A 13,199-nucleotide genomic window follows, 5' to 3' on the forward strand; every position below is an offset into this window, starting at 1 on the left:
CTCCACACAGCGCACTGGTTGAGGGTGAGATTGGAATGATCTATAATCCGGCGCGACTCTTAAATGTATCGGAAACAAACCGCCCAGGATGACGTCCCCATCCTGAAACATTCCAAGGTTGAACTGTTCTTGCCGTTTGCATGTATCGACAGTAGAAGCTACCATTAGGATTGGAACTAGTTTTAAAACGCTCCAAATGCAAGACAGATCCATTAGAGAATCCTGAAGATTTTCTCAGAAGTCACAGGAAATAGTTCATTCTACCTTTCATTGCTTTGGTGCAAGCGGTCTATTGCACCGCGATAATTAATCGTCACAACCTACTCCCAGGAGATTCTAAACTGAAATTTCCTTTATGCTTATTCATGTCTTGTGTTTTATCAAATGCCCAGGGCTGCTGTGCCCCTTACACTTTAATTAGATTAAACATAGACATTGCAAAGCTATCACCATATTTGAAACATATCTTATACGATGAGGACTAAACACTTAGATCAGGAAAAAGAGCAGATTGTTATTGTCAATTCGGAAATTTGTCCAGGTCTAACTGTGGACAAAGGGGTCCCATATTTAATGTTTGAGGCGCTGAGAGACACATAAACTAATACATAGAGGTTTATTCGTAAACAGGTAAAACTAGTTCAGTAGCGCCGTTCCCAAATGAGTTCTTCCATATTATTTGCATTGTTTGCAAAATTATTTGCCTCACGTTCTAACCTGATGACCATTGAACCTCGCCAAGGAAGAACTTATTAAAGTCTCTTGCGTTACTTGCAGATTATAAAACGGAGATGAAAAATCATCGATCTGAAAGGTTAGCCCCACTTTTCGCTCTGCGGAAGTTGCCAAACGCAAAGAGTGCTCGCAGATTTACCTACTGTTATTGGAATTTCGTGGCCTTTTTTTTACAGATACATAGTGGGACTACATCATTGTAATCACATTATGGATATTTCTACTAATAGCGACAACCAAAACGTTCCCAGCAACACCGAAATTCTAATAAACTGAGCAACTAATAAATTCTGTCAAACAAAGCACACTCTCTGGGAAGGGCGTTGTTGACTCCTTGGATACCAAGTGATATTGGAAACCAAGCCTCTCAAAAGAAGGAAAACAGAGGGCATGATAGATTTCTTCAGCCCTGCTTCCCCAACGGTATCAATTGTATACAGTCGCTATTTTATACCAAGATAAACCCGGTAAATCTTGATAGCAAATAACATTGCATTCGATGCTTATTCTTATTCTTTCATAGGGTGTAGGCATCATTAACTAGGCCAGAATTTGTTTTCATGCCTAATTGCCTTTGAGAAGCATTGAACCTTGAACCACTGGTAAAGGTACACCAACAGAGCTATTAGAAAGGGAGTTTAAGCCAACAGTGAAGGAATATAGTTCCAAAGTCGGGCTGGCATGTGGTTTGTAGGGGAATTTTCAGAGGGTTGTGCCCCATGTATTTACGGCTCTTAACCTTCTAGGTGGTAGCGGTCAAGTGTGTGGAAAGTGCTGTGTAGGACACTTGGTAGTACACTGCAGTGTATCTCGTAAATGGTGCACATAGCTGCCAGTGTGCATTGGTGGTGGAGACAGTGAATATTTCAGGATGTGGGATAGAGTGTGGATCAAATGATCTAATTTATCCAGGACTGGGAGGAGCTGCTTGAATGCTGTCAGATCCTCAAGAATCCAGCAAGAAGACAGCAATCTATCACAGTCCTGATTTCTGCCTTACAGATAGTGGATAGACGTTTGGAAGTCAGATGTGAATTATGTACTGCATTATTCACAGATCGGGCCTATTCTTCTCGTCTCGGTTTTTATAACGCTGGTCCAGTTCAAATTTTGTTCAATAATAATCCTCACAAATGCGTTTCATGTGAATTTCGCCACTGAATGCCAAGGGAGATATTTAGACTCTCTCTTGTAGATTGTCATTGCCTGGCTTTTGTATTTCACTAAAGTTACTTGTCACTTATCAGCCTAAGCCTAAGTACTGTCCAGGTGGCATATTTATGGTGGCATATTTTTTTTCAGATTCCGAATAGAGCAGAATATTTCAGTCACCAACAAACTCCCCACTTCTGTCCTCATTATAGAAGGATTGTCATTGAATAAGCAACTGATGATAGTTTTGCACACAACACTACTCTAATGAACTCGTGCAGTAGGGTGATGAGACTGCACCTCTACTTCATGAATTAATACAGTACTTGTGACATTCTGCCTATTTGAATATCCACAATCCTTTCACCCTGTCACTCCATTCATTTATAAACCAGGTGAACATATTGCCCCCAATTACAAGTACCCAGTTTTAGCAAATGATTTCTTGTGAAAATACGATATTTTTTTTATTTGCTGAAGTTTTTCACCATGGACTAAACTGGGAAAAGAACTGTCTTAAAAACCAAAGATTGTTCAAGATCGCTGCACTTGTTAAAAGCCAGCAAAGGTACACTCATTGTAAGTTGTGTTTACATAGCTGCTTATTCAAGTAGTGGTGGAAATCTACTACAGAGGAACTGGAGCCAAGTTTGCATGAACTAATCAAGATGTGGCCAGCAACTAGTAGGATTAGTAGGTGGGTCGGCATGGTGGCTCAGTGGTTAGCACTGTTGCCTCACAATACCAGGGACCCGGGTTTGATTCCACCCTCAGGTGACTGTCCTTGTGGAGTTTGCATATTCTCCCCATGTCTGCGTGAGTTTCCTCTGGGTACTCTGGTTTCCTCCCACAGTCCACAGATGTGCAGGTTAAGTGGATTGGCCTGCTAAATTGCCTGTAGTGTTCAGGGATGTGTAGCTTAGGTGGGTTACAAGGGAATGGAGCTGGGTGGGATGCTCCAAGGGTCAGTGTGGACTTGTTGGGCCAAAGGGCCTGTCTCCACACTATTGGGATACAATTCCATTCTAATCTCTGGGATAGCTACCAGTTACCAATGATAAATGCTTTCTGTCTGCCAAACAGCTGTGTTGCTGGCTTCCAGGTGGTTGACTGTTTAAGAGAAGCCATCAGACCTCTAGAAGGCCAAGAGTTCTCTTCTCTCTGTGAAGTAAAAACAAAACTGCATTAAGCCTGAGGAAAGCCAAATTATTTTTTTCCTTTATAGATAACAAAGTGTGGAGCTGGAGGAACACAGCAGGCCAGGCAGCATCAGAGATATCAAAGTGTGCAGATGTGTTCCTCCAGCTCCACACTTTGTTATCTCTGACTCCAGCATCTGCAGTTCTTGCTATCTCAGTTATTTTTCCTTTAGATGTTAAACTGGAGTTCTTAACACATAAGCTGGAGATGTTAAAAGTATGAACCTGCCATCCCCTACATCCTACATATAAGTAAAAGTAACTAGAGAAGAACGTTCATTGAGTAGCACTTCCCAACAATTCTAAAGGACCATCTCAGTAAACCCTGTGAACAGGAACCATTGAACTGCTGTCCCAATCTTTCCACCTGATCATAACTAGTTTATTTCTCTCTTTTGGTCAGGCTGTACCTTTGTGTAGAGGAGTAGCTTATAAGGAGATTGGGCATTTAAGGAGTAGACGTGTATGTCAACAGTTTAGAATTATTCACCTGTAATTATAATCTATTTATTTGTACAAGTATTCGTTCTTGTTCAGTACAAAAACCTGGTCTGTGCTTTCTATCAATGTGAGTCTGAAAGACACGTGAATTGGGGAATTAACAAAGAACAAAGAAAATTACAGCGCATGAACAAGTTCTTCGGCCCTCCAAGCCTGCACCGATATGCTGCCCATCACAACTAAAACCCTCTGACCTTCCGGGGACTGTATCCTTCCAAAGAATAATCCTGCATACTTTGTAAAATATTCAACTTTTGTATTGACTTTGAGTATAGTCAGGTTTCATTTTGGCAAATTCCCGCCTTGAGGCATAACCCTTATAAAGAAATCTATTAGTACATTCCGGAAATAAATACAAGTAATTCATAAACGTTCCACTATCTACTGCTTTATTCACAGTTTCAGAAAATACACTCAGAAACATCAGGCAAAGCCATGCACTCTGCAAGCACTCGAATATTTTCCAAGTGTTCATTCACTTTCTCCATAATTAGAAGTTTTGATTACATATGTTTTAAATATATTTTAATGAAAATGCCGTGAATTAATCTGGATTTGTTTAACTATTGACAGATGATGCCAGCGCGAAAATGTAATTAACAATTACAAAAAGATGGAAGACAACGCGAGAGTTGATAATGTTGATGTGGGCAGAAACATAGTAAATTAAATACAATGCATAGACGCGTGAAATTAAACATTTGATTGGGATAAACTTACGAAAGAAAAAGGAAAAAGTGATATCAGGAACAGAGACTCGAAATTTTATACACACAAATTGATGAAGGTGACAAACTGAGGACGTTGCGAAAAACGTTATTGACAAATCAATAGTCCACGAAATCTATGATAATAAGATCAAGTTTTATTGCGTACTGAACAGACTTCAGGTGGAATACCGTGTCCAATTTCAGGCTAACACAGTTTTGAAATGAGTCAATAGTTTTCATGGAGATTTACGAGATGATAGACGTGATGAGGAACTTCAAAAAGGGTAAATGAACATCGCAGGCATTTTTTTTACCTTTATGCATTCATGGGATGAGGGCGTCACTGCTAGGCAGCGTTCATTGCCCATCCCTAATTACCTGGAGGACAGTTAAGAGTCAACTACATTGCTGTGGGTCTGGAGTCACATGTAGGCCAGAATAGCAGTTTCCTTCCCTGAAGGATATTAGTCAACCAAATGGGCTTTTCCAACAATGGATTCATAGTCATCATTAGATTCTTAACGCCTGATATTTTATTGAACTGAAATTCCATCACCTACCATGGTGGGATTCGAACCCGGTCCCCAGAAACATTACCTGGGTCTCCAGATTAACAGCCCAGCGATATTACCACTAAACCATCACCTCTCTTTTCTTTAATAAGTTTATCCCACTCAAATATACAGTTTAGCATGACGCTTCTTGTGAGGCCTAAGATGGAAAGACTTATGTTGTAAACAGCGCAATTTTCACGATTTCCGAATGCTATCACGAGCATAGTGATCTTGGTTTTCAATTCTACAAATCATTAAAGGGGTCCAGGCAAGGCAACAAAGTATAACAAAAATAGAGAGCCTTCACAATATTGGCAGTAGCGGGGAACTGTGGAAGAGTTAATGCATTGTACACGAATCGAACTAACATTGTTGGTACAATATCGCATTGTGAAGAAACCATTCAGCCATTGAGATAACTCACTTCCATAAGGCGAAAATAAGGTAGATGACCAATGACTCGCACAGAGGTAGGTTTTAAGGAGTAAATAAAAGTTTGAAAGTTGGGCAAAAGGACAGAGAATTTAGGGAGGGAGTTACCGGAACTATAGTTAAAGTAGAAAGTCTTCATGACGGGTGAATATATCGTTGAGTGGAAGAATCTCCATGGTAACATTTTCACAAGGTGTCTCGAATCATAAACTCCATTCCCTCGCAATCAACCCCATTCCTCGCCCTAGGCACTCCCTGAGGCTAAGTCAGTTCTATTCCTAAACTCTCTACTATAATGACTACTGACTGTAATTTCAATCATATCAAGATAACTCACTATGCAATGTAAAAATAGGGCAGGAATAGGAAATTTTGTTCCCTCAAACCTGCTCTACATTTCAAAATAAGCCACTGTAAGTGATGGAGGTTTTGGTGGGTGAGCATTTTGAGAGAAATGATCATAATTCTTTAAGTTTTAAAATAGTTATGGAAAAGAATAGTTGAAGTGCTAAATTGAGGAAAGGCCAATTCTGAAAAACAAGAGCTTTCAACAGTTGATCAGGGAAGATCTTTCACAGGGAAAAGGGCGTCTGGCAAGTGGGAGGCTTTCAAAAGCGAGATAACGAGAATTCAGGGATAGCATGTTCCTGTTAGTATATGAAGGGCAAGGCTGGCAGGAGTAGGGAACACCGAATAACTAGAAATATTGTGGCTCTGGTCAAGAAAATGAGTAGGTATATGTCAGGTATACACAGCTGAGATTAAATGAATGCCTTGAGAACTATAGAGGTGTAGGAGTTACACTTAAGAGGGAAATCAGGAGAGCAAAAGAGGGACAGGAGATTGTTTTGGCGGTTAAGGAGAATCGAAAGAGATTCTTAAAATATATTAAGGACAAAAGAATAACTAGAGAGAGAATAGGGCCCTTAAAGACCAACGAGGCCATCTATATGTGGAGCCATCGAAAATGTTTGAGGTCCTAAACGAATATTTTGTGTCAATACGTCCTGTGCAGAAAGACATGGGAGCTGGGGAACTCGGGGAAGTAAAGAGTGATGCCTTGAAAAAGATCTACATTATAGAAGCGGAGGTGCTGGAGTTCTTAAAACGCATAAAAGTAGATAAATCCCCGGAACCTGATAGTAGTATCCCAGGGCCTGTAGGAAGCTAGGGTAGAAATTGCGGGACCCCTAGGAGAGATATTTGATTCATTTACAGGTACGGGTGAAGTGCTAAAAGACACTCCACAACTCCAAATCATCTATATTTAACCCAGACAACTGTGGACGCCCAGTCATCGAGTTTGTTTAGAACAGAGATCACTTCATTTCTCAATACTGCCGATGTCATGTAATGTGGGGACAATGTAGAAAAATGGCGTTGAAGTAGGACGTCATCGATATTCATGGTCACCTCTTCGAAACCCCAATCAAGTTTTTGCGACACGATTTCCCACACAGTAGACCATGCTGCTTATCCCTAATCAGCCCTTGCCTTTCCAAATGCACGCAGATCCTGCCTCTCAGACTCCCTTCCAACAATTTGTCCACCACTGACCTCAGGCTCACCGATCTCTAGTTCCCTGGCTTTTCTTGCAGACTTTCCTAAATAATAGCGCAAGAGTCATAAAACCAGGGGAAGTATCTTTCCTTAATCTACCCATTAGAGTTACAAAGTGTGAATTCTCTACTGTACAGCATTGAGTGTAAGTACCCTGCCTCATTCCCTTAGTGGATTGCAGCGGTTCAAGCTACTGACTCGCCAAATCCTCTTCCAGAGCAATTAAGGATAGGCAACAATTCACAGCGTCATCCACATTCCATGAATGACTTTTGTTTTAAAAGTGCATTAGAATCCTAATTAACGGTTTCACTGTAAATATCGAACAGGACACAATGAAACTGTCGAGGCTTGGTGTTATTAAAGGGGTCTCACACAGACGTGGGGCTCTGTGAAATTGGGTCAAAGGGTTAATAACGTGTCGGAAGTTTATTTTGTATTCCATCCAGATTACAAAATCGAGAAAAATAGAAAATAGGCTGTTGATTCACCATCGGCCATTTTATGTTATGCTAGCATCAAGAGGTTGTTTCTAGGAATAACACAGCATGCAGTTTTGCACCTACAGGTCTCAAAATGTAATGGATCGCAAACCATCACTGATGACTTGCCCACAGGATCTCCAGTGAGGTAAGATCCCACCGCTGATTTAATTTAATTTCTTACGCAACTTTATTTTTAATTCGTTTATGGGATGTGGGCATTGCTGGCTAAATTAGCATTTACCCATCCCTAATTATTCTTGAGAAGGTGTCAGTGAGCTCCATTCTTGAACTGCTGCAATCCACGTTGTATAGCCACATCCACAATGCTCTATGAAAGGGGCTTCCAGATTTTTGACACAGCGACAAGATAGGGACATTGATATATCTCCCAATCGAGAAGGTGAGTGACTTAGATTGGAACTTCCAGGTGGTGTCCTTCTCACCTATCTACTCCTTGGATATAGCACAGGATTTGTGGTCCGGAAAGTGCTGTGGAAAGATTGTTATACATGGTATGCCCTGCTGCCATGCTGAACTGATGATGCGCGAGGTGAATGTTTTGTTACTGGGAGACCGGCTGAATCAAGTAGTCTGTTTTGTCCTGGGAAGTAACAAACCTGTTGAGTGTTACTGGAGTTAAACTTATCGGCCAGTGGAGAATAGAGCTTCACGCTCCTAACCTGTATCCTGTAACTGTTGGACAGACCTTGGGCAGTCAGGAGGCAAATTATAACATTACCAGCCTTAGATCTGATCAGGTAGCCACGCTTTTTACACAGTGGATCCACTTAGGTTTCCCGTCAATGATTGCCTTTTTGTTAATTTTTTTTGGGTTTTAAGCAAGGTCTGTGTTTCTTGCCCATCTCTGATTGCCTCTGAGAAAGTGGTGAGCTTCTTGAACCGTTGTAGTCTATCATCACGACTTTTCTCCTTGGTAATCCAGCGACGATAGTGTCGTGTAATATAACAATGTTGTTTTAATTTGTTGTGACAGACTAATCCAATCAGCTTGCCCTCTGCTTTTGTGCTACGTCTGAATTCGAGTAAAGTTAAATGCCTGGAAAAGGAGCAGTCAATCTGTTTGCGTGCTCATGTCGCGCCAGTCCAGTTGGATTCCATCATTTAATGATGCCAATGTTAACATTTATACATGAGCAATCTTTTAGTGTTCTTCTCCGGCCTCAGCAGAATTATGAAACATTTCCGGGTAAAAGTACACAGAAGCAGCCCAAAGCTTGACGACAAAATTACAAAGATCTCCACTGTGTATTTGTCTGGTGAGCTGACGTAAGCAGGTATAAACGTTATCTATACTGCGAAAAAATAAATTCACATACTGAAGGTTATAAATTTGGCCTCGTTGAACTTGTCGGGTAATTTCCTTGCTAGAAAGGCCAACACAAAACAGATATAAGCCAAGATGCTAACGTAACTAATACACTGTAGAAAGCCGCCACTGAGCCAACATTACATTCTAAGATGATTTTAGCATTTAGATAAGTGTCTTTTTAATGGGAAATAGCGGAAAACTGACTGGCAACGTGACGCAGATTGGATACAAGTACAGGGAAAGATGACAGTCCGCTGTTGAGTAGCGCCAAACCATTTCATCACGTTGCTGTCGCTCTGAATGCCATCAGCACCACAACAGTTTTTGCGTGTATACGAGAGATACAGAGCTCGAAGATGATTGCAAACGGTGTGTGTCTCAATACACAGGGCCAGAAGGTTGACCGGCTAAATGCCATGGAGCACAAGAAGCACATAACCAGGGAGTTCAAGAGAAGGAAATTCAACTTCGAATTGTTTGCTTTTACGATAGGGGTGTTCCTGTGTTGGAAGATAATAACCATAACTGTGACGGTTAGACAAGCTCCCAACAATGCAATTACGGTCGTTGCCTGTAGCACCTTCTAAGGAAAGGTATTCGATTTCTCTAGGGATGCGTATGATTCTCTCAGCATTTAACCAATCATCTTGTGCACCCTACTGAATGTGTGGATGGAAGAACAAATGGTCAGATATACAAAAAGAAAACGCTGAAAATATTCAGTAGGTGTGTCAGAAAAAAGTTGATTTAACGTTTCAGGTCGGATGTGCACGACTTCAAAACTGTCGAATGCCTCATTCCACTTAATCCCCATGCCCACTGTGAACACATTTGCTGTAGTCATTAAAGAAAATGCTAAATAAGAGGATGTTGAAATTGGTCTCTTGGGAGAATAGACCAGGGAGTGTTCTCTATTTCAGTTCAGTTTTGCAACCCAGTTTGCGGCTACGAGAACTCACGTTTAACAACACAATCGTTAGATCCTATGTGCCCTGTCTTCTCGTTTAGTCTTTGCAAATGTGGCGGGGAACCAGATGCATCCTGTGATTAAAATCCGGAATACGCTGCCTTAAAAAAAAGTGCAAGTAACTTTCAAATTGACCTGGATAATTACTTGCAAAAGCAAAAGTGTAGAGCCACGGGGAAAGAGCAAAGGGATCGGATTAATGATAGATCTTGTCAATGAACCAGCACAGATGAGATCGACGAAATGGTCTCGATAAAGGCGGTTGATGTTCTATGATACATAATACCAGTCTCTCAGCTTTGGGGGAAAATATAAGCATTTGGCAGGTTTGCTCTCATGGGGCAGTCAGTAAAAGTACTGTCCAATAGAGAATGAGCTTCAAGGGGCAAAGAAATATTGAACTCAAGTTAGATCGCATTAAGTAAAAGTGTGTCTCGACTCCTCCAGCTAGATGATTTATACGCTTAATGGTAACGTCCTGGGGGATGCCGATGAACAAACAGACCTTGGAGTACAGGTTCACAGTTCCTTGAAAGTGGAGACTCAGATACAGAAGGTAGTGAACAAGATGTTTAGTTCGCTTGCCTTTATTGATCAATGCATTGAGTATAGGTGTTGGGAGGTCATGTTGCGGCTGTACCTAACATGGATAGGTCACTTTTAGAATACTACGTTCAATTCTGATTCCCCTGCTATAGGAAGAATGTTGTGAAACTTGAGGGCGTTCAAAAAAATTTACAAGGCTGGTGCCAGGGCTGGAGGGTTTGAGCTGTAGGGAGAGGCTGAATAGTCTGGGGCTATTTTCCCTGGAGCGTCGAAGGCTGAAAGGTGGCCTTATAGAAGTTTATAATGTCACGAGGGGCAGAGTTAGGGTGAATAGCCAAAGTCTTTCCCCCAGGGTACTGGAGTCCAAAGCTACGAGGCATGGTTTTAAGGTGAGAGGGGAAACATTTAAAAGAGACCTAAAGGGCAACGTTTTTCACGCACAGGGTGGTGGATATATGAAATGAGCTGTCAGACCAAGTGGTGGAGGCTGGTACAATTAGAACATTTAAAATGCACTTTGATGGGTATACGAATAGGAAGGGATTAGAGGCATATGGGCCAAATGTTGGCAAATGGGGCTAGATTTATTTAGGATATCTGGTCGGCGTGGATGAGTTCGACCGAAGGACCTGTGTCCATGCTGTACAGCTCTACGACTCCATTACTGGAATGAAGGGAATATTAGCCAAGGCTCGGGGTTTCAACGTAGATACTGCAGTAGCAAAGCGAATGTGCCTGCACGATTAAACAAGAAGATCAAGCTTGTTCGTAATGATTTCCATTCTCAAAATAGCCAACAATGAATTTCAATTGAAGAGAAAGGAGTTATTTTTATTCACTCCTGGGACTTGGGCGAAGCTGGCTGGGCCAATATATTTGTCCCATCCTAGTTGCACTTGAAAAGGTGCAGGTGAGCAGCCTTCTTGGAACGCTGCACCACAAATGTTGTATCTTGACACGGTTGGGTTGGGTTTGGAGAGACGTAAGAACTTTTGCAGCAGTCATTTGAACCAGTCGCGCGGAGGCAGTATCCCTCGTTGGAAAATTGAGTGGAACGATTTGTCTTTGCAAGCTTCAAACCTGCGCAGGCAATAGTCCAACCTCTGAGATAGTAGGAACTGCAGATGCTGGAGAATCTGAGATAACAAGGTGTAGAGCTGGATGAACACAGCAGGCCAAGCAGCATCAGAGGAGCAGGAAGGCTGACGTTTCGAGCCTAGACCTTTCTTCAGAAATGGGGGAGGGGAAGGGGGATCTGAAATAAATAGGGAGAGAGAGGGAGGCGGATAGAAGATGGATAGAGGAGAAGATAGGTGGAGAGGAGACAGACCGGTCAAAGAGGCGGGGATGGAGCCAGTAAAGGTGGGTGTAGGTGGGGAGGTAGGGAGGAGATAGGTCCGTCCAGGGAGGATTACGAGAGTTGCAGTGGGAGAGAGATCCACTGAGGTTTTTCCGGAGGGAGGAGGGTAACTTCTTCAGGGTAGGCATCCTTAGAAGAGGCTTCGCAGTGGGGTTAAAATAGTTTCAGAGATAGTAGGAACTGCAGATGCTGGAGAATCTGAGATAACAAGGTATAGAGCTGGATGAACACAGCAGGCCAAGCAGCATCAGAGGAGCAGGAAGGCTGATGCTTCGGGCCTAGACCCTTTTTCAGAAATGGGGGAGGGGAAGGGGGTTCTGAAATAAATAGGGAGAGAGGGGGAGGCGGAAAGAAGATGGATAGAGGAGAAGATAGGTGGAGAGGAGACAGACCGGTCAAAGAGGCGGGGATGGAGCCAGTAAAGGTGACTGTAGGTGGGGAGGTAGGGAGGAGATAGGTCCGTCCAGGGAGGAAACCTCCACACCTACATTCACCTTTACAGGCTGCGAGGCGCTTTTCTCATTCCAGGGAGGCAGCTTTCACTGCACGCCGATCGAGGGGGCTGTACATAAGAGCAAAGGTCATAGCCCAATGAACCAATCTGCCTTTTTTGTGACAGATAGAAAAGACCATAAGATGGTTAGTCAAGATTAGTGGATGGTTACATTTAACCTTGATTCTTTCTGATTGTTTTTTAACGACATGTTCATTTCCCAATCCTTGTTCGCCATTTTCCTATTATCGCCTGCCTAGATGATAAGGCCCATTTCTCACCAAGGCGCCATTTGTCATATGTATTACATTTGACGACTAGCATGGTCTCATAAAATCTGCAAACGCATATTGGATGGGTGAGGGACGGGTGTGTAGGAGAAAGGGTAGCTTACTATACATACTTAGTCTGAAAATAAAAACAGAAAATACTCCAATCATTTAACACTTCCTGCCACTTCTGTGGAAAGAGACAGCTGGTGCTTCAGGATTTGGTGGACACATTAACGTGGTATTCACTCAGAGAACCTGATGTTCTCAAGAGTACACAGTGACTGTAACTTTCGATTAATCTGTGCCACACACCTCTGAGGCAGATGGGAGTTGGACCCTGACCTTCTGACCCAGAGGCATGGGCACTACCTCTACACCACAAGACTCTGGTATAACTAAGTGCTAAACAATTGATTACTTGCTTTTGGTTTCCATAACCATTTACCACATTGTCAACCGTTAATCTCTGAGCACACATTTCGCACTTTGCGACCTTTGAGTACATTGGTGTTTAATTAGATCTTGACGCAAGAGTTCCACTGTCCTCATCATACCGGAGTTTTGCCACCAGTCCAAACGATGGAATATTCATCCAGAGAAAGTTCCTGTCCTGGGATTACGAAAGGATCAAAACGACCAACCTGGACATACTCTATCTTACCGCTGGTACCTCTCTGACAAGAAATCATGTCATGCAATTGCATCTCCATTTTCATCAACCCTACTTCCCCTCCAAACTGGTCGGTGAATCTGACTTCCTACAAATAACGAAGGAGCTGTATAAAAACATAAGAAAATTGGAAATGGAAGCAGGAAGCGGTCAGAAGCCTGGACTGCTGTTAAACAAGATGTTAGTTGCTATCGCACCTCAACCTTACCTTACCGGAGTATCTAGGTAATATT

Source organism: Rhincodon typus, chromosome 13 (genome assembly GCF_021869965.1).
Source record: "Rhincodon typus isolate 14 chromosome 13, sRhiTyp1.1, whole genome shotgun sequence".
Taxonomy (NCBI): Eukaryota; Metazoa; Chordata; class Chondrichthyes; order Orectolobiformes; family Rhincodontidae; genus Rhincodon; species Rhincodon typus.